Consider the following 24,098-nt stretch of genomic DNA (forward strand, 5'->3'; position numbering starts at 1 on the left):
TATGACTTAGATACTTGAGGTTATATTTTATAAAAATAATTTTGTGTTAACGACCTTACTGATATTTATTAATGCGAAAGTTTATGAGAATTGATGGATGTCGGTTAGTAGTTGTTTATGAAAAAACTGTTGGAGTGATTTTGATGGTACTTCACCTTGCAATAGTTTGTGCATCAGACTAGTATACTGGTATATGCCATAGAATAGAAATAGAGTTCACAAGTGTTAGCAATGATTACACCGAAACGTGTTGTGATTCACTGTAATAAATAAATCAATAAAAAATGTGTGCGTGTACTAGTGTACACACGTAAGAAGTGAAACTTCTTTATGGCCTTATTTTTCGAAAAATGATCTACATGCAACTTTCTAGAAATTGGTTAAATAAAGTTAAATTAGATAAAGTTTAAACAAAAGGATTTTATTATCATAGACATGAATACAAAAAAGTTAAATTAGATAAAGTTTAAACAAAAGGATTTTATTATCATAGACATGAATACAAAAAAGATGGCGCGTAACGGAAAAATGTGACGCGTAACCGAAAAATGTGACGGTAAATTTTTTTCCAACGCCGATAAAGAAGTTTCACTTCAAAAACTAAACGTACAGAATCTCTCTACCACAAAAATGTGTGTGTGTGCAAGTCACACACGGTTGAAGTGTAACTTATAAAAAATAAGAATAATCGCAAGGGTCAACCACTCCGCAGTGCAATGGAGCAGCCTCACCCTGGGGGAACAGCCTGCATGATCACGGTATTCCTACGCCAGGTAAGTATGATATTATAGCGAGAGAAATACGAGAGCGGCTATCAACTGTGTAACACCTCGTCACCGCGATTCAGGAATTGTTGAATTTACGTGCAGCGACATCTGTTGATAACAAACTAAATAGAAATAAAAGTATCTCAGGGCGCTCTGAGAGCTACGACAGCGTGCACGAACGTCAAAAACACACTGAACTAGTCGGGGACGCGAGACCGTGTGGAGCGCTTCGTGATTCGTCGGCGCCGCTTCGGAAAGCCAATCTCGGCACACTTATTTTTTCGTTTCCTTTCATTTCGTTTCATTGAGTTTGAAATCACAACGATTCTAAAGAAGTTTCACTTCAAAAAGTATTTTCTTAAAAACTGTAAACTTACTTTACAAAAAAGATTTTCGCATGATAGATGATAGATTTACGAATTTATTAAAAAAAATTATCAGACTTTATAAAACAACGGCTCATCGCCTCGTGTTTAATACCTCGTTTATCATAAAACTTTTTTTACTAAGAAAAACTTTGTATAAAGCTCGACAACTTAAGATATACGGTTGGATGACATTAAAATCGAAAATCAATTTCGACTTGTAACATCTATAAAAGATAAAAAGGTTCATTTATTGAAATAAATTGCACTCTCTGCACTCTTTGACGTACCTCTATGTATAATCGGGTTATATTTGCAAACGTTACATGAAATGTCAATTATAACATAGCATAGTGTACTCAAAACTTTTTTATTGTTTGGATGGGTGGATGAGCTTATGGCCATAGTGGCCCAACTTGCCCACTTGCGACACCAGCGTATTAAGACGATAGCTGGAGGGCCTTCCCTTATCCTTGCTGGGCTTGAGTAAGGCTATCAGCTTGCCCAGTTTCCAGATACTCATGAATCGCTCTGTACCCGACACGACTACTTCAGGGAAGTGGCAAAAAAGCTTTTTTATTTTTATTTATTACTTAGAGCGAGTTCACGACCAGCCTGGTTTTAAGTGGTTACTGGAGCCGATAGGCACCTACGACATAAATGCCGCCACCTACCTCGAGAGATAAGTTCTAAGTACAATGGCTACTCCACCGAAACCGAAACGCGTTACTGCTTCACGGCAGATATAGACAGGGTAGTGGTACCTACTCGTGCGGACCAACAAGACGTCCTACAGCCAGTAATTACGCAAATTCAATTTTTGCGCCTTTGATTTTTATTACACTATGTCATTCCTTCATCGTGGAAGTCAATCGTGAACAATTGTTAAGTACGTATTTAATTAGAAAAAATTGGTACCTTTTTTTTTTTTTTTTTTAAAAAAAAAAAAAAAACCGATGCATTGCTAGATACAATTGCACTGGGCATCTTATCCTTTAGGCCACAACGACTTTTTAAACTTTCCTATTACCAGTACTTCAGGCCTCGGAACACAACTCAATATCTGTTCTGTCCTGTTGTAACGCAGGGGACATCTAGCGTTTCTTTCTGATGTAAGTTGAACTGAAACTGAACTTTCTAAGCGAAGTTTGTTGTTATGCTAAATTTAGCAGATAAAAATACTTTTCGTCTATTAAAAGTTAGTCTAGTTGGTTCGGGTACCGGTTTCATTACAGTTAGCGATGAAACGCATATTTATGAAAATAGACATTCACAAACTGGGTCTAATGAAAACATTTGGCGCAAGTCATTATTTTCGTTAAGGCTAACCGATTTTCGAAGATTACAGAGCTGCTAGTTCATTGTATTATAAATCTGTTAGGCGATAAGTTTCGAATTTTATGGTGCACTGCACAATGCCACGTTTTTATTTATTTATTGATTAGATGGGTGGACGAGCTCACAGCCCACCTGGTGTTAAGTGGTTACTGGAAGCCCATAGACATCTACAACGTAAATGCGCCACCCACCTTGAGATATAAGTTCGAAGGTCTCAAGTATAGTTACAACGGCTGCCCCACCCTTCAAACCGAAACGCATTACTGCTTCACGGCAGAAATAAGCAGGGTGGTGGTACCTACCCGCGCGGACTCTTAAGAGGTCCTACCACCAGTAAACATCTTTGTTTTTTCCGATATCGCCATACAAAAATGGCGATGGCTAATTTATTTTCTTCACATTTAACATTCTTCGATCCAAAACTTGTCTACTGAAACTACATTTGAAGTTTACAACAAAGGTAAATTAGTTTTGTAATAAAAAGTCGAATTTTCGTTAACATTTTGATTTACTGCAGAGGTTAAGAAGCCGTCCAATAAATAACGTCCTATCAGATATGGATACAGCAGACCCTTTGTAATTTTATGATAACGTTACTAAGTTTCTACTCAAGTAAGCGCACTGATTAGGTTCCACTTGGGCTCGCTGGGGCTATTTATTTCGGTACTTATAAAAATTTATGTTTTGAAATACAAAAACACTTGATACAGGACTAATAAATGTGATGTATACGAATTTAGAAATACGAAAAAATACTATTAGAATTTTTCAGGGAAATTTAGTGGCCCCTTACATTTTTGACATCATGGCTGGTCTGATGCTGAGTGGTCTAAGTTCCTCATGTGTAGCAGCATTTCTAAGGTAACAGTTAGTTATTACTTTTTTTAAGGCTTCGATGGTTGCCGAACTCAAGGCCCACCCAGTATTAAGTCGTAACCGGAGTCCATAGACATCTCCAACGTAAATGCCACCACCCACCTCCAGACAGGAGTTGTAAGGTCTCAGTTTTAACAGTACAATGGCTGCCCTACCCTTCAAACCAAAATGCATTCCTGCTTCACGGTAGAAATAGGTGGGGTGATGGTACCTACCCGTGTGGACTCACAATATGTCCTACCACTAGTAATTATGAAAATTAAAATTTTTCGGGTTTGATTGTTATCACACGATGTTAATCCTTCACTGTGGAAGGCAATCGAGAACAACAATTGTTAAATACAAAAATTGATACCCGCCAGCGGGATTCGAACACCGTTGCATTGCTCGTCACGAATGCACCGGGCGTCTTATCCTTTAGATAGATTAGAAGACTTACTTACTGCTAAGGACCACAAATCACGACTGGAAAATAATATTATGTAGTAAGTCTAAGTCTGTATTTTTGTGACTGTCCAGTGTTAGCTAAGGGTAAGGATAAGGATTTTTAGAAAACTGATACTTTATAACTTGTTGAAAAAAACATCCTTGTAATATTCAGTTTTAGTAGAAGAAGGATTGACCTTATTTTTATTTAACTGATGATAATCATTATCGCCATCCCATTTTTCTTATCATTTCTTTTCACACTATTTTCGCACTTGGGACTAAGATTCAGATTTGTCGACTCTAAAGCAGTACATTTACATACAGCTTACACTACACTACATACAGCTTACATGTAGTCAACGATTACGATGCATTATCTTCAATCGAATTTGAATTTTATTTCATCATATATTTAATTTTATTTTTATTTTTTTATTGGTGCACAAAACAAATTACAACCAAAGAAATTATCAGTTTAAATGTTTAACATAACAATCTGGATTGCAATTCAAAACAGGTTAATTAGTTTAATTACTTATTGATTTAAGTCAAAACCAATTAAGGCCATGAAGCTCATTTTCCCGACAAAAACAATAAAACATTACTTATAAAATAAAGTTATAAATAAAACTACAATAAAATGCTATGTACTATATAATAAACGTGTATGTATTTTACTATTAATTTTAGGGGCAGTGGATTATAATAATATAATATTATTATACAGAATATTATAATTATAATTTTCATCTACTTGAATTCCTACTAAATTGAAAAATAAACAACTAAGTTGTAATGTTGGAAGCAGCATTCGCTTCACTCCACAGATATGAAAGCGCTAAAATATGCACAACTACTTATCAAGAGGAAGCTCAAAGGACTTTATCTTTTATACGGACATCTTTGGATGGGATCAGTTTATTTTCCAAGCACCACGAAAAAGAGTACAAAAAAGCCTTTATCGTTACTTCAGCATGATAAATAGCCGGTCGACGGCTTTTTATTAAAACGGAGCATTGAAACTGATATACCCATTAATTCTTGGCAGATGAGATTTATTACGATAGACTCCTTGGGTCAATTAAATCTCGCTTCTTGTAATTACTTGGAGGCTTACAATGAAATAAAAACACAAAATAATTCAAAACTTGAGGCTTTCTTATTTAATTACTCGTTAATAGTGCTATTAATTATAAATGTCCCGGCCAATTCAAATCGTTCTTTTGATCACTCATTTAGAGCCACTACAATATTATATGACTACGTGTCCTATACGGACTAAGTCTTATGGACTTTCATTATTAGCAGGTCGTTATTCATGCTTAACACTAAACATACCATAACGGGTCAAACGACCCATTTTAAAATTTTGCTTTGAAACTGCACGTATCTTATTGCTTTTGCATATTTGACTTCATGACTTTTGCTTACCAATTAATCTACAGTTATTATACTATTTTTTTTTGTTTTGTTTTGTTTATTTTGAGTAATACTTATCGTATACCGCTATCTACCCGCTATAGTAAAAATAGGTACCAGTAAGTGTTGGTACGACTAGTGTTAATAATTAAAAACAAAATGTAATGTCAGTTACAGGAAGCAAACAAAACAACACGAAGAAACAAAGCAATACATTGCGTGTGATAATATCACTACTGCATTACTCAAAATGCAGCATGGACATGGCCAAGCGATTAAGACACAAGTTGAGGTTTAGTCACCAAGTGACTCTTATAACTCCAATGAAACTCAACTGCAATTCACATTAAAATAATTTAAATATTTTTTACATAAATAAATAAATGAATTTAAATTTTTCAGTACAAATCGGCCATAACATAATGATTAACCCATATTATAATGATCTTTATTGTACCCGTATAATACACAATACACAACACAGTTCCGATACAAACAGTGAGGAAAATAAAATTTAATAAGGTTGAATTTAATATACAAAGGTTCTCTACACGTCACCATGACGTTTGCGTGTCCTATAATATAATTAATTAATTGTTCAGATACTAGTTTGCTTGATCAATTAAGTCGTGTAGCCGGTGCTTTATGTAAGCGAGGAATAGAAACTAATTTAAACGAGCTAGCTTAGCAACGTTATTTATATATTAATACGTGAAGCAAAAACTTTGTACCCCTTTTCACGAAAATTGCGCGGACGGAAGAGTATGAAATTTCCCACACTTATAAAGAATATAGAGAAGGAATGCATAATGCCAATATTTTTTAAAAATAATGCATAACAGATACATTAAATCAATAAAGAAAACATTACACACACTGCCGTGTATTTGACACACACACACATATGTGTATATACTCTTTGTTTATTGTCAAACTTTAGTTAATGCTTAAAGCCTGTGGTCAAATTGAAAATAGGTTAATATTGTTTATCTTTAATATTATTTGTCTATAGTGTAGTCTTGGCGAAATCTGTGATTATAAAAGTAGTAGTATAAATTTAATATAGTCGAATTTCGACTACTGCGGGACCACTAGTCTTTATTAATTCAAAAACTATAGTAGGTAATTTGTAAATTTTTGTTGCTTCCCCAATTCTTTTTTTATCGTTTTCACAGATTCGTCTAAAAAACCCAAAATTATCATGAATTCCAACATCCGTATGTGTTCATCTGAATTGAAAAACGAACAGATAGTAAGTATGTAACTTATTCAAATTAGACTTTCTTAAATCACACAAGGAACATTTAATTATAATAATATGCTTCACATCATATTATTATAATTAATAATAAGAGACAAATGTGATTGAATACAAACACTCTAAATTAGAAGGCATTAAAACAAGAAAGAGTAAACCTATGTGCCACATATTATTTTTTAATGAACCGGATTTGCAGATTTTGAAAGATTAGAAATCAAAACGTAACATTCTTCTTCTGAATTATAACTCACTGTCGACAGAGTGGTCGTTATCGTCATGTAGTGTTGGACGGGGCAAACTTGATCTAAATCACGATTACCCGCCATATCTCCCAAAACATATTACATAAATAAATAATTTAATAATATAAGACATAACATAAAACCAAACTAATAATAAATATGTCTTTTCGGGTGATTTCAAAAAACCCAAGCTAGGTACATTCAATAAACTAGTAGATTGAGTCAATCCGTATCGCTTAAGTCGTAACAATAGCGAACGAACAGAAAATTTTCAATAAAGGAAAGTAAAGGAACATAAAAGCATCCGAGATCCGGCCGTAAGCTGAGTTGCCACGTAAAACTGTTGATAACGCACACAATACTGAAAACAATGTCTAATAATAAACAGTGAACTGTGTCAGCACAACCCTAGATCTTGCCAGACTAAGTCCCGCCCAAGCAGAATTAGACCTTACCCGAAATAAAACAAAGCCCATTTCTAAATTAAGTGATGATGAAAATGAAACCTTAGCTCGGTGACAATACAAGAATTTCGATCAGCTGCTGCAAGGAACCCGTCAGATTTTCTTTATTAAATTGGGGTAAAGGGCAACTCCAAACACAGTGTACCTACGGGGCGAAAATTTAAATGAACTTGTATTAAGTTCTCAGAAATATTAACTGAGCAAGAAATATTTACCAAGCTTTTGCAGATTAGCGATGGATGTATTGATTACAATACGTTTGAATAATATATCTTGAGTGATTCATTACTTACAAAAATATATTAATAAATAATAATAATAACATTTCATTTATTTTCTCTCTTAAAAGTATAAGCATAGAAATACAAATTAACGTTAAAATTTATATTGTTAGTTTTTGGAATCATGGGTGTCTGTACCAGGGTAAAATACCTGTATTACTGATCTCCAGGCTCCCTCCTTCCTAGATTAGATTTGGTACAACATACAATATGCATGTTTTAATTCATGATTTTTTGTTCATGAGACAGAAATTAGTTAAGGATGCATCCACAATTAGGGGTTGATTACTCTTATATTTGGATGCTGATTAGGATGAGACTGATTAGAATAAGACCTTTGAATTGGACTCCCGTAGTTCAAACAAGCCACAGTGGTTCTCTACTGAGAATTTTAGAGGCAATTAATATTACAACTACTGTTAGAATTACTATAGAGGCAATTATTATTAGAATTACAGCAATTAGTAACTTCACTAGAGCCAAGTGTTCGGAAGTAACGAAATACTTTTCTTTTGATGACACAGGGGGCACTTTTCTAAATATTACGACCCTTCACTGCGGCAAAGCATAGCAATAGGAGAGAAATTTTCAAAAAGTTCACTAAATTTTATTGAAATACGTACAGATACAGAACAGTTTTATTAGTGTTGATTCTTATTTTGTTATGTCACTTAAAAATAATAAAATAATTCGATATATTATGTAGAAGTGAGGAAATTTTGAGAAATTACTGGTACTTGAAAAATTACTCAATAATTACTGGTGGTAGGACCTCTTGTGAGTCCGCACGGATAGGTACCACCACCCTGACTTATTTCTGCCGTGAAGCAGTAATGCGTTTCGGTTTGAAGGGTGGGGCAGCCGTTGTAACTATACTTGAGACCTTAGAACTTATATCTCAAGGTGGGTGGCGCATTTACGCTGTAGATGTCTATGGGCTCCAGTAACCATTTAACACCAGGTGGGCTGTGAGCTTGTCCACCCATCTAAGCAATAAAAAAAAAAAATTGCTTGAATTAATATTGCCATCAAAAACATAATTTACCCCTAGTTCTAGTCTGCGCTAATCCAAAATCAGTTTTCAAATATAATTTTTGTCATGACAAACAAACATGACAACAACAACAAAACAAACATGACAAAATGAATGAATTGTTTGTGACAGCGGAATACTGTATTGTATGTTTCGCAAGAACTCTGATTTTTGTTCAAAATAGTTTTGAAGACACCTTTGAGGTAGGTTTGTGATAGTAGAAATAAAAAGATTAGTAGATCTTAATGACTTTTCAACGCCTATATTCTTTGATAGAAGATGGCATTTTAGTATTCATCTAAATAGCTAATCTTTCTATAATTAAATCAAGTCATTTTTGTCCTATTATAAGTAAATAGCATTATATTCAGATTTATTCTAATCTAAATAAGTTTCTCTTTTTCATAAAATCTTAATAGTATTTTCATAAAATTCTGAAATACAAGCTTATAAAGGGAGAGGAGATTAAAATTTTTCCACGGCTTTTCCGACGACTAGCAGGCTCTCCTCCAATTCTTAATATTACAGTATTTTGTTAAGGAAAAAATTGAAAGATTTCATCCAGGCTCTTTAAGGATGATATTTAAATTCTAGTTTATTTTTATATTTCATATTAGGACTCTTCGTTGTTTTACTTTGAATTTTTTTTATGTTATTATATGACTATACCAGACGTCTTTGAGACAAAAAGGGTTTAGAATTAAAAAGCAATCTTTGAAGTGTGTGTTGATAATAGATTCACAGTACTTTTCTTTAGTCCTTCTGTCCACAAATTTCTTCTTCTAACATCGTTTCCTTATTGTTGAGAGTTTTGAATGTACAGTATATTCTGAAAGCTTATCATACTCGATCATAGCCTGTCCAATGCTAAATGGTGTACGATATGAATGTTCAATTGTAGTATGTGCTATTCATATACCCAATATAATATCGACAACAGAACATAGCCATCACCTAGACGCCGGACCAGCGGCCGCCGGCGACACGACCACCGGTTCCCTCGATCGAAGAGCCAGGAGCCCGCCTTGATGGCGCCGCGCTGCACCTTCCTCCGTAGCGGTCGGGGAATGCGGCCTACCATCACCCGGTTTCCTATTACGGTCGAGCGTGCCGACCACACCACCTCACGCCTGGGTCTCTCCCCGCACAAAGCGGTTGGAGCCCGAAGCTCTTAGGGGGCCGGATCACGGATGGGACCCCGGTTCCGACCCTCTGTTCGGCAGTGGCGGATTTCTGCATAATGAGGAGAGCTTTGCTTCAGTGGAACTCTTTACCTCGGAAAAATACGACGATTTCATTGCTTCTGAATTACAAATTCAACGTTGGACTTAAATTATATTATAAATACCACCTTGCAATATTTAAATCAGGTATTTTACTGTGACGAAGATCATGTATGTGTTTCGAAGTCCTGTTGTGGATTGTGTTTCCGCCACAGAATTGAGAACGGTTATGGAAGTTCCTGTAATAATAAATTGACTAATCAACGGAAGCGTGAGGTCCCCGCAAAGGTACGAGCGGTTTTATTCGCCCAACGTATTTGGTCCTCATTCTCAGAATGAATTTTATTTGTGTATGTTTGATAATTGGGATATGTATATATTTGTATGTGTTTAATTTATGTTTCAATGCACTTAACATTATTTCTTCTGCAGCACCTTTGGTTAACTGTGATTTGAGTATTTTTTTATTATATACAGTGTAATAAATAAACAAAAAATAAATAAAATTCAAGTACAATTTTTTGACAGTGCTTTAACTATATTGATTTACCCTCATATACTGATCAGGATCGCTAGTATAAAAAATGATCTATTTACTTCTTAATTCAACTTGCGAATAAAGCATGATGTTTTGTTTTAGTTTTTAACTACATTTTATCTCAAACACTATCCAATTTCCGTTGTAAGCAATATTTTCCTACTATTTTCATAGCTAAAACATAACATCGTGTAATAAAAACCAAAGCCGCAAAATTATAATTTGCGTAATTACTGGTAGTAGGACCTCTACTGAGTTCGCACGGGTAGGTACCACCGCCCCACCTATTTCTGCTGTGAAGCAGTAATGCGTTTCGGTTTGGAGGGTAGGGCAGCCGTTGTAACTATACTTGAGACCTTAGAACTTATATTTCAAAGTGTGTGGCGCATTTGCGTTGTAGATGTCTATGGGATCCAGTAACCACTTAACACAGGTGGGCTGTGAGCTCATCCACACATCGAAGCAATAAAAAAAAAAAACGACATTAAGTTGCAAAATAGAGAACAAAAGTGAAACAAAAAAAAACTGATGTTGTTTTAATAATCCACTTATTTATTTTTTCCAATCCTTCAAATTTTTCAAATGTTACTGACATTTTGTTATAGGCTTTTTTTTATATGAACAAAATGCTATTGTTAGAAGTGTGTAGGTAGGTCTTTCTTGTCTTATAGTGGAGCTGGGTTTGCTAATCTCTACAGCTGTAGTTTCATGAGAGCATATAATAGCAACCCGCCGAAAAGTTCGATTTAGAAACTCAGTTGGCTTTGGCTGACGCTGGTGACTTTGCGTACTTTTTACACGTGGTTATTGATATCCTTAGAAATTATTAGGTTAATATTATTACGCCGGTAAGAGCAACGCCATCTATCGCCGAATATTCGAACGAATATCGAAGGATCTAGTAGCACCTAGAACGCTCGAGAAGTACAACGCCATCTATTGTCAGATACACAATACTGACATACAAAACACAATACTAGAAATGTGTGGAATATTCTCGATGATTCTAGGGATGAATATCGGCTACAAAAGCGTTGCAGAGATGGCACGCTGTTAGTTATTAATCGGAACTACAGTGAAAAATGTTACTGACTTATTCAGTGTCATAAACTGTTCAAACCTAAAAAATAAATACTAGAAAAATTAAGAGTCGTTTACCAGAATATGAAGGCGATCGGTAAAACCGGAAACTTCTAAACTTTTTGCTTTCATTCATCTCAAGAAAAGTTATCTCGTTAAATGCACCAAGAGCTCGGTACGACAAGGACCAAGTTTGAGACCATTGACCAGTAATTACAGGACTCTGGTTGTGTATACGAGTTACAAAAACAAAGCTCTTTTCAATTGGACATCTATTTCAATGCACAAGTGCTTTCTATGATAATATTTGTCTTCATTAACGGTAGACCTAAATGAAATAAGTTAAACTGATGATTTTATAAAGTAAATCAGATCTAATAGGTCTTATAAATATAGTATATGTCGGCGTTACGCCAAAGCTTTCACTCATAAGATCTATTAATATTACAATGAAAATATAATACAATTCTATGAAACAGTACCATTACTTGTTTATTACAAAAAGCTACGTCTTAGTTTTTAGACGATTAGTCATTTTTGTGTTGGTTATAGCGTGGTTATAGCAACTACAACTTCTTTTAAACAAACAAACGGAATTACTGGGAAACAATTCATAAAATGTAGCTGTGAATATTAATTCACAATAAATATTTTAGTGATTTTTATATGACTCTGATATTAATTTATTTTACATAAATTACTTTTAACAAATACTTATATAAACTAAAATTATTATTATCCAGCCTGATAATAGATGCCAACAACATGATTTGTATAACAATAACAATTATTATTAACAATTAATCAAATTATTAATATTAATTAAAACACAATTTATTATAAATTTTTACGCTTTATTAATATTTGATTATTTAAACAGTCATTTGTATTTTTAAACAACAATATAAACATTAAACACATTCTAAACATTATCACATAAAAATAGTGTCTACTAAATATTAATTCTGTAGAATAAGTTTCATCTTGCTAATAATATTATATAAATAAAATAATATAGAATAAACTAAACTGTATTCGACGCTTGAAAGGCAAACGTGACTAAGCGACAATAACTGCTTTATACATAATGTAGCGGACGGTTTCTTATTTAGATATTTATATTTGTGAGGAGGAAGATTTTTGCAATAAAATAAAATAAAATTATGATGCAACTTTCATGACTGACAGTTTATTCCAACTGACATTAGAAACAAAATTTAAAAATTATAAAAATATAAATGACAGCTTTGCAACTAAACTTTTTACTGCGGTTCCGAACATGCCCCCGGATGTTGAAAGGTTTCCTTTCAACCCAAAACTAATCCGCAATCAGGGGACAAATCTTATTAAACGACCTCTTGATGACTTCGCTTGAAGTACGAATGTCTGCGACCCGGTTGACTCCGTCGGACCCTGGATAGACAGCTACTATGCGGCCCAGTCTCCATTTAAGTGGCGGGAGATTGTCTTCCTTCACCACAATCAGGCTGTGAAGCTTCAGCGATGACTGATTGGTGCGCCATTTTGTTCTTTGCTGCAGCTCACTAATGTATTCCTTTGACTATCTGACCCAAAAACGTCTCTAACCGCTGGAACCTGGTGAGATTGCTTAGCCGGCAGTCCTTGTACTCAGCAGCAGGCATTGCAGTAAGGGGCTGGCCAATGAGAAAATGCCCAGGAGTAAGCGGCATCATGTCATCGGGATCGCTTGATAGTGGAGTCAGCGGCCGAGAATTAAATATTGCTTCGATTTGCGTTAGGACAGTGATCAATTCCTCATAAGTTAAATTACAATTTCCCAATACTCTGTGCATATGGAATTTAATAGATTTAACCCCCGCCTCCCAAAGACCCCCAAAATGAGGAGAGTAAGGCGGACACAGGTGGAAGTTAATACCTTCTTCGATCAAAGCATCAGGCAAAGAATTGCAATTGGATTTTAAGAATGTACCAATTTGTTTATACGCACCGGCGAATGACGTACCATTGTCCGAATATATATGAGTAGGCTTACCTCTCCGCGATACAAACCGGCGTAGCGCAGAGAGAAAACTATTGCTGGTTAAATCACCTACTAATTCGATATGGATCGCCTTTGTTTTGAAACATACAAAAATCGCGATGTAGACCTTAATGATTCTACAACCTCGACCAAGGCGGTTAGCGGACGAGATGGGTCCAGCGTAGTCGATGCCTACACACTCGAACGGGCGACCAGGAGTGAGGCGGAGCACAGGTAAATTTCCCATAAGAGGAGAAACTGTTTATGCTCGCATGCGAGTACATCTTATACAATTATGGTAAGTGGCCTTGGCCAAATTGCGACCGCCAATAGGCCAGTAGACTTCTCTTATAGAAGCTAATAATAGTTGGGGTCCAGCGTGCATAAGCTTAATATGTTCAGCCTTGAATACGAGTTTTGTGAGAATATGAGTGGACTGTAGGATTATAGGATATTTTTTCTCATACGAAAACTCCGACGCGTTTCCAAACCTGCCACCAACACGCATAATTTGAGCGTCATCAAGAAAGACATTGAACTTGTTGAGGGGACTTTTAGGAGATAACGAATGGCCCTGAGTTAGGAGCTTGTATTCGACAAACGAATCAGACTGAGCTTTCCTAATAATCAAGTTCAAAGCGTTCTGTAACTCTTTAGAGCTTAAATGACTGATTTATGGATATAGCTTTCTGCATACATTTATGAATCTCAATGCATAGGCTACAGCACGTTTTAGTCGAGATAGGTTTGAGAATCGGCTGAAATCAATAAATGAATCATCACGTGGAACTGAAAGGTGCAACGAGACTTCAGGACGAACTTCAGGGAGTTTGGAGTCGCTGTACCGGCCTGAATTGGAAAGCCACTGAGAGCAGTCTTGCTGCAGAAATTGAGGACCTGACCACCACAGATCTAGACCCTGCAAATTTACGACTTCGACGCCGCGAGAAATATGATTAGCAGGGTTTTCATCAGTGGGAACATGACGCCAGGTACAGTTCACGGTTTTCTCCATGATCTCCACCATACGATTGCGAACGAAAGGCTGTAATATACTAGGCAACATTTTAAGCCGGCCTAACACAATCGTCGAGTCAGTCCAAAAAGTAGTATGCCTGACCTGAACCCGGAGTGAATCAATAGCCTTCTCATAGAGGCGCACTCCTACCAGAGCCCCGCAGAGCTCCAACCGAGGGATCGTCGTTAGCTTTAATGGAGCCACTTTACTTTTGGCAATAAGTAACGAGACCTTGATTCGTCCATACACGTCCGCGCTTCGCACGTAAAGGCAAGCACCATATGCGCTTTGCGACGCATCGGTAAACATGTGGAGATCCACGTAAGTATAAGCCTCGCAACCAATAAGGCGAGGTATGCGTAAATTATTTAAAAGCGGAAGGCTTTTAATTAAATTAGCCCAAATTTTGGCTATTTCAAATGGGAGCTGTTCGTCCCATGATAGCTTATGAACCCATAGCCGCTGCAATAGTATTTTAATAGGAACGATGCAGGGAGAAACTAACCCCATGGGATCAAAAATGCATGCAGTGACAGAAAGCATAGAGCGTTTCGTAGAAGGCGAGGCTTCACACGAATCGACAGAGAAAGAAAGCTCATCTGTGGCTGTCTGCCAATTGAGGCCTAATGTCTTACAAGACTCAAAGGACCCGATATTCAAACTGAGGGACGAACTATCGTCACACGGATCACCGGTAAGACAGAGTAGAGGATCGTTGGACTTCCACTTGCGCAGAGGCATCCTGGCGGAGGCAAGCTCTGCGGCAACTTTTTTTTTAATGTCCAACGCCTCCTGAAATGAGTCAGACCCCGTGAGGAGATCATTCACGTAGAAGTCGTGAATGATGATCTCTGAGATGTTCTTGTCACTGCATTCAAGGCCGATCTGCTTAAGACATTACGGCAAGGTAACTAGAGTTGTCCGTCACTTAAGCAGTCCGCAGATTGTTTTAAGGGTACACGCACACGAAAACAACCATCAGCTAGACGTTGCGTATTTTTAACGAAATGTTCTAAACATTTTCGTTCCACCTCGGAGTAGGATGACTTAAGGCCGACTTCCTTCGGCTGCCAGAACCGCGACAGCAAGTTCTGAGTGTCATCAACGCCGAAATCAAGATCTTTTGAAATGTCTGCAAGTTTTGTGAAGTTGCACATTAGGGGAGCAGATCCATGACCATCACTTAGATCCCTGGAAACTACCAACCAGCCAAGTCGAGTTTCCCAGAGGATCGAGATGTTATCTCCCAGATTGATCTTTCGCGTCCCGAGCAGATCCCAAAAGATATTAGATCCAATTATCATGTCAATTTCTGACGCCCTATAAAATTGGGGATCGGCTAAAATAATATTAGCGGGAGTATTTAAATGCGAAACATCAAATGAATGGCAAGGCACGTCGTCAGTTATGGAAGGCAATACATAACAAAGAAGACATTTTGAATAATTTTCAGTGCGTGAACTGAAAGAAACATAACACATTTTTGAAGTGTTAGTTCTAGTCTTATCGATGCCGAAAATAGGTTTATCTATATCAATATACTTGGCATTCAATAAGCGACCCGTTTTCTCACTAATTATGCAAGACGAACTCGCACAATCCAGAAGAGCACGTATGATGTGCTCGTGACCATTACTATCGACAACTTTAACGAGAGCTGTCGCAAACATACCATCTTTACTAATCTCTGAAGGTGCGGCGGCAGAATACGTGGCTAACGTTAGGCCATGGTTACCAGGAGGTTCAGGCTGGATGGCGGAGGCGATTGCCGCGGTGTCACGCTTAGGAGCGGGGTGATTAATTCCCTGTTTATTATTAGAAGAGGTGTGCAGCAGCGTATTATGCCTACGCTTACATAAAGTACAACCACCTTTTTTGCAGCGATTCGAATAGTGACCACTACGAAAGCAGTTGTAACACACCTTGAACTGAGGAATTAATTCCCATCTCTGCTCACTATTAAGGCTCAGAAATTTATCGCAATTATAAAGATAATGCTCACCCTTACAGTGTGGGCACGATGTTGTACCGGAACCAGAAATAATACTAGCGCCGCCACTCGACGACGGCTGCGTTCCGGAGACAGAAAGTAATGTTTTAATTTTCTGACCTTTAGGCGACTGTGGTGGCTGATCTTGTGTGTGAGGAAGATTAGAACGAGTAAATTCCATCGTTTCTAATAGATCGGCCCGGTTACGAATGAAATCGAGAAATATGGACAAAGAAATGGGCTTTTCTTTATCAAGACGACCTTTGCACTCTTCCCATTCTCGCAGCGTCTTCTGTTCGATTTTACGACTCAACATGTGGATGAGAAGAGTGTCCCAATGATCAGTCGGTTCGCCCAGCGACTGTAAAGCTCTCAGGCTTTTATTCAGCTGATCTATGAAACGTCTTAAATTAAACGAAGATTCACTCTTTATTGCGTCTATATTAAATAAATTATTAACGTGTGTTTGAATTAATAGGCGCTTATTATCGTACCTCTCACATAACAGCTTCCACGCCACAGAATAGTTGCTGGCAGAGAACTGAATCTCCTGAAGTAGTACAGCAGCAGAGCCTTCTAGCGAGGCCCTGAGGTAGTGAAATTTATTAATTTCTCCTATCGCCTCGTTCGAATGTATAAGACTACTGAAGGTGTCATGGAATTCCAGCCAGTTGCTATATGAACCATCAAATTTGGGTAGACTAATGGTAGGCAATTTAACCAGGCTATGATTACTCACATGAGAGCAAACCCTCAAAACTATGCACTTGGGTTTGTAACAATTTAGAATTACGAGAAAGAATCTCCTGAGCCTGTGAAAGGGATTTGTAATAAATCGATTCGAAATCTTCTCTCTCTGTGCTTTGCGAGCTGAAATCGTCAGCGAGGCATTCTATTTTAGTTTGTACTACGTCATATTGTTCAAATAATAATTCGATCTTACCGATTCTTAATTGCAATTCATTGACTTGTTGCTGATTCAACGTACCGCTCAATTCCTCGATGTACTTTCTGAATGTAGTCAATCGGCCTTTTAGACTAGCTCGTTTTTTAACTAACTCCTTTTCTTCTTTCTCACTCATTTCGGAAGTATTTGGGCAGAAGCGGGCTAGTTAATCTGGCATTGATAGAAGTTACAATTGAAATAATGAACTATAATGACAACAAAAATGAACTATACAGTCACACTATTATGTACGCACCTATAATTAATAAATAAATAATAATTTTACAAGTGTGAGAGACATAGACTATTACCAAAAAAATGCCAACAAAAACACATTAAACAAACCACATAGTTAACCCAGCTTGTAATATGATAAATATAAATAATCTAAACAAAAAACAGAGTAATGGGTTACACATCACTAATTTGTCCTGAATATCAAACTTGGATCACTTCCCTTATTTCCTGGGTATCTCGGCTCGATGGACTATGTAGCGGACGGTTTCTTATTTAGATATTTATATTTGTGAGGAGGAAGATTTTTGCAATAAAATAAAATAAAATTATGATGCAACTTTCATGACTGACAGTTTATTCCAACTGACATTAGAAACAAAATTTAAAAATTATAAAAATATAAATGACAGCTTTGCAACTAAACTTTTTACTGCGGTTCCGAACACATAAATTATAGGCAATAATGATATTCGAAGCGCAAAAAAAAATATATTTCTAGATCTATTAAAATCATTTCAATCCTACAGCTAGATTCGTTAAAATAGATTTTTTTTCAGGTATTTCAAATTTAAATTAGTCTACTGTAAAGTTCACGCATTGTCGCTTAGTCAGGTTTGCCTTTCAAGCGTCGATTGTTATTATCATCTTAATTATTGCCAATAGTGGCGTTTGCACCCATACATACATACTAAAATATAAAAAATATATATAAAAAGCTATGAAGGAGCGTATAATTTTAATAACCGCTTCTAGAATTTTAACGAGTCCTTCTAATGTAAAGAGACGGTAGAGCATCTGAGAGTGAGTGTTTCTCTCTCCGCAGTCGTCAAGTTTGAGAAGGAAGTACACCGAACTGCGGCCTTGGTAGGAGGCAGCTTCTCATGGCCGTGATTCTGGATGAATAGAGGGGTCGTGCGCGCCCAGACTGCTGCTACTGATAGAGTGCTGGTAGTGCATTCTCAATATGAATGAACGCTTCACGTATGTATGTGTATGTATGTGTCGTGCTCCGATCCGGCAGATTGGTTGACACATTATTTTGGGTCGTTATTATTCGATCACGCGCAAGCATTTTTTTTGAGTTTGAGTTGAAACAATTGAGCTTCTTGTTCTTAGCAAGCCGCGTCCAAACCTCGCCAGAGACTAAGCTTGGACAATGAAAAGGACGCGAGGCGAAGTGTTAAGCGCATTGCACATCTTTTCTCATAATTTTGCACAACCATCACGCGAAGTCGGTCCAATATTTGTCGACGTTGCGACCACCGGGCATTTTGGTCAGCAGACTCTTCGAAGCCTTACTAGACGGGGCTGCTAACTCATAGTCTCGGGATAGAGCGCTGGCTTTGAACTAGGAGTGTGCAGTGAGGGTCTGTTTATAGACACATGAAGGATTTATAACTTAATTTCACTTGGTCTTCTTTGGATTCGGGGATCCGCTGCACTTTGGGCCATCAGAAGTCCGGCATTGACGCTTGCTCTACGGGAGAAAAACTTTCCCTCTCTCGTCTCACCGCGTGGTCGTGGAGACTCCCAAAGTCAAAGTATCAATTGTATTCTAATCTGATCATTGAAACAGAAACGCAGGATTCTTTCTCGACAGGAATAGGCGGAATTGTGCAAACTGATAACACGACCTTTCAGTAAATATTAACAAATCGAAGCAACTCCAATAAATTATCAACCATCATACGTCATGCTATTATTATCCGAGTTTCAAAGATTTCAACTTCCTGGAACCCACGTCAAGACGTCATCGAAGAAAAAAGGCCTTTTATTAAATAAAGAAGTTTCGCGCTTTGACGATCACCAAATAAATTATTGAATTCGATATTCAAGGAATGTGTAGGATTCTTTAGAAAATACCAGGTAGGCAGCGGCTTGGCTCTGCCCCTGGCATTGCTGAAGTCCATGGGTGACGGTAACCACTGATGGTGCCCTATGCTCGTTCTGCATACAAGGGCAATAAAAAAAAAAAGAATTTTTCGTGGCTCATCTAATTTATGTAGATCAGTGTGCTTAGTGTGAGTTTTTTAACGTTCAACTAATTTTTCTGATTTTTGATTGACGTATTTTCTGTTTTTAACAATGTCTAACAATATTTTTTAACTGCAATGGATGCAACACATAAAGATCCTTTACGTAACATAATATTTAACATAACAAATTCTTAAAATTAGGGACACAAAGCTAAAGAAATCCAACATTATGACTTTTATAATAATCTCTCAAAAAATTAATCCAAAAGTAACTGTTTACAAATCCGAAGCGAGAGGCAAGAAGTAAAAAAACAGACGAAAGCGTATTTAAGCAGTTTTTTACACATTCGTCGTAGCCTAAAGGATAAGACGTCTGGTGCATTCATATCAATTGATGTACCGGTATTCGAATCCCTCCGGCGGGTACCAGTTTTGTCTAATGAAATACGTACTTAACAAATGTTCACGATTTACTTCCACGGTGAAGGAATAAAATCGTGTAATAAAAATCAAACCCGCAAAATTATAATTTGCGTAATTACTGGTGGTAGGGCCTCTTGTAAGTCCGCACGGGTAGGTCCCACTGCCCTGCCTATTTCTGCCGTAAAGCAATAATGCGTTTCGATTTGACTATACTGAGACCTTAGAACTCTTATCTCAAGATGGGTGGCGGTATTTACGTTGTAGATATCTATGGGCTCAGGTAACCACTAAGCACCAGTTGGGCCGTGAGCTCGTCCACAGAACTAAGCAAAAAAAAAAAAATGAAAAAAAAAACCTGTCATTGTTCATTACGAACGAAACACCAAAATTAAATACTAAAGAGGGTAAAAGAATCACCAAATATTAAATTCTCGGACGGTTATTATTCAAGATCGGACCTTTCACGATTGAATTAAACACCCACCACGTGCTTGAGTTCTGAAAACAATCAGCTACACAACCTCTTGTTGGCTCTGAAGCATACTTAGTTATTGTAATGTGAATTACGTTGTGAAGTCGAGAGTGCTATAAACGCTACTATGAAATAAAATAAGGCGACGGAAACACTTTTTATAACCTACGAAAGAAATATTAGGTAGAAGCATAACCTTTTACTAGTGGTAGGACCTCTTGTGAGTCCGCACGGGTAGGTACCACCACCTTGACTATTTCTGCCGTGGAGAAGTAATGCGTTCCGGTTTGAAGGGTGAGGCAGCCGTTGTAACTATACTGAAACTTTACAAGTTATATCTCAAGGTGGGTAGCGCATTTACGTTGTAGATGTCTATGGGCTCCAGTAACCACTTAACATCAGGTGGGCTGTGAGCTCGTTTACCCATCGAAGCAATAAAAAAAATAAAAAAAAGTAAATGAGCTGATGGTCCATCTGGTGTTATATATTTAGTTAATCCAATAGATACGCGTGAATGTCGCCAGCCATGCTCAGATGTGGTGGTTTATAATGGATGTTCCAGCGTTCAAGCTAGAATGGGCAAAAATAGGCACTTCCACTGAGGTGTTTTTGTTTGGTAGGGCCGGAATACTGCAAGTACGGAATTTGGTAAAATCAAAAAATTATGCCTAATAAACTCTGTAATTACTAGTGGTAGGACGCTGCTTATTTTTGATGCAAAGTAGCCCTGCTTTTTGGTTTGAAGAGTAGGGTAGCCGTTATACAGTACAATCAAAATATCGACCTCACGCCTCAAAGTGGAAGCATCCACGTTGTGAGTTAGTTATATGCGGCAACCGCTTAACCTTAAATCCATCTGTGCAATAAAAAATACAAATAATGGCGTGTTTATTTTTTATTTATTTTTCTCCCTACTTATTCTGATAGCCTTGAGAGGCTTCTTCAGCTTCACCCTAACGTGTAGGTGAGCTCCCGGGGCTCAACCCGGAAATGCTGCTAGCACTGGCCCTAGCCCCTAGCAAGAGCGGTGCTTTGCAGAATCTACCACCGGATCGGAAACGCGACCCACTGTGAAGATCCGGCGAGAAACTCACTGGGCTGTGTCTATGGGTCAATTTACTCGTCAAGCCCTTCGTCGCAAGCCACGGTTTATTTATTAATTATTCTAATAAAACATTTATTCAACTCGTGTTAATGAATAATTAAATAATAAATAAAAAATAAAGGAATGATATCGTGTAATAAAAATGAAACCCTCAAATATTTTAATTTGCATAATCACTTCTAGTAAGTCTTGTGTACACGCACAGGTAGGTACAATCATCTTGCCTATTTCTGCCGCGAAGCATTAACTTGTTCCGGTTCGAAGGGTGGGGCAGCCGTCAACTACAGTACTGAGATTTTCTCAGTTTCAAGTAGGTGGTGGGATTTACGTGGTTGATGTCTATATGCTCAATCAACCGTCAAAGCAATAAATAAAAAAAAATTTATTGGTAAACAAAAAATTCAGTGTTCTTGAGTATATTTTTTCCAAATAAAAATTAACTAACCCTTCATCACGAAGACGATGTACTAACAGCGCCTCAGATTACTTCCTCTTCCTTATTTAACGAACGGAGCGTCACGTGCGTAGCGGAAGGAATGCAATAATGAGAGGCGTAACACAAAAGAGATGGAATAAATTGCGCCTGTACCTATCCTCTTTGAAGGCAATGTCAAAGTCTTTGTAAGACAATATTGTTATTGCTTGTAGATTTAGAACATTCAAGAAAATTGGTTAGGTAATTTCGCAATTACATTAGAATCTTGAGTTTATCCACGTGTGTTATTTCGCTTGAATTAATTTCGAGCTATTATTGAGTTGCCAGATTATCTTCATCTTTCATGTTATTTTTGTCGTGAAGCAATTATTTATTTTGACGAAATCATTTTGTTCTTTCTTCATTCTCAACTGGTTTAAGAATGAAACAAAAAAACGACTTACCTGTGCTCTAGTATGATTTATTTATTTATTCATTTGGTTCACACATAAAATCTGTAGTCATAGTCTCATAAAATAACGTAATTCGTATTAAATATTATATATACGTACCTACAGTATTATAATAGTTCACTGTCACTTTCCAATGATCTTACATCCCGAAATCTTGCAATCGATAAAAAGCAAAGCATTTTAAAGCCGTCTAGAAAATAAATATTATTTTAATACTTACATATAATAATAATAATAAGCCTTTATTATTATTTTACTTACTAATTACTAACTTCATAAATTATTTAATAAAAAATTAAATTTAAATTCAACTTATAATCAAGTATTCAGTTCGGTGTGGATTTCAAAACAGCTTGTCTCTCGACAAGTCCTCCTCTAAAGATTGACAATATTCTCTATTTTTTGCCATTCGACTTCAATGCGGGCCGGCTACACTCTTTATTTCACGTTTATTTATTTATTTATTTAACGTTTTGGCTGTCTTCATTTTTTTCTACAGCCATTTCGTGGGTACCATTCTGTAATTAATATTATAATATACTTTTATTTATTTATTTTATTGCTTAGATGGATGGACAAGCTCACAACCCACCTGGTGTTAAGTGGTTACTGGAGCCCATGGACATCTACAACGTAAATGCGCCACCCACCTTGAGATATAAGTTCTAAGATCTCAGTATAGTTACAACGGCTGCCCCACCCTTCAAACCGAAACGCATTACTGCTTCACGGCAGAAATAGGCAGGGCGGTGGTACCTACCCGCGCGGACTCACAAGAGGTCCTACCACCAGTAAAACTTACATTTATTACGCTTGTAAAGAAAAAAAGAAAACGAAAATCAACTTTGGTGTCTCCATAACTGAACTATACAGTCTTCGCGACATGAAATACAAACTTCAAATGGAAGTCAAGTTACTGCGTCGTCGGAACTTGAGTTAGGACTTATATTAATTTCACACTCGGAAAGTTACTTGGTCGCTACACGGCCTGTTGTGAACGCGGCAGGAAAATTCATCACAGAATATTTGATAACGTTGCAGAGGGCGACAAATTTTAATTAACATTTTCAAATGATTACCAAAATAGCACGTGTTCTCGGGAAACTTCTGTTACTAAAGAATACAGCTGTGTGTTTTATTGAATTGAAAAATCATTTGTAATGAAGTATTGTGGTACTATGTGTGTAGGCCTCCCACTAGGTGGACAGGGACATGCGAATCCGCTGGATACGGGCGTGGCAGGATCTGTCATTATGCTCAACCTTGCAGGAGGCCGTCAGTGGACGTATATGGGTTGATGATTATGATGACGATCTTGTGCACCTGTTATGAATACTATTTGGTATTCAGTCAATACCATTTGGTTTTTCACTACAGCATTCAAAGGAGCTTCGGCCTGGCTTAAAAATCTCTAAATAGAGAATTATGATCTCATCATCGTCATGTACATTACGCTTGTTGATAAAAATGGTTCATCGTGATTGATTTCAACATTAATAAAATTTTGTAATGGACAAAATGAAATTGAAATTTGTTTTAAGATGACGCATGGTGATCAATGACTGCAAGATTGGGACTGAACGAAAATATAATGAACAATATTCTCCTACTATTGAAGAAGCCTGCTGAAATCAATCGGTAATACAACGTCAATGGGTCATCCGACTGGACACGTGAGGTCAAAATCTCTAATGCACCTCTATCCCGCCTCTTACTTCGATCCGA

General features: G+C 37.0%; 1 long non-coding RNA gene across 1 annotated transcript; it reads right to left on the bottom strand.

The window, feature by feature from the left end:
- Positions 1–12,149: 12,149 nt before the first annotated feature.
- On the bottom strand, positions 12,150–17,939 carry LOC134200287 (uncharacterized). Its single transcript, XR_009975117.1, has 2 exons — positions 17,315–17,939; positions 12,150–12,881 (listed from the first exon to the last, which is right to left on the bottom strand). It is a non-coding gene; the product is annotated as an uncharacterized LOC134200287 (long non-coding RNA).
- Positions 17,940–24,098: the final 6,159 nt, after the last annotated feature.

The sequence above is a fragment of the Bombyx mori genome, chromosome 16 (assembly GCF_030269925.1).
Source record: "Bombyx mori chromosome 16, ASM3026992v2".
Lineage (NCBI taxonomy): Eukaryota > Metazoa > Arthropoda > Insecta > Lepidoptera > Bombycidae > Bombyx > Bombyx mori.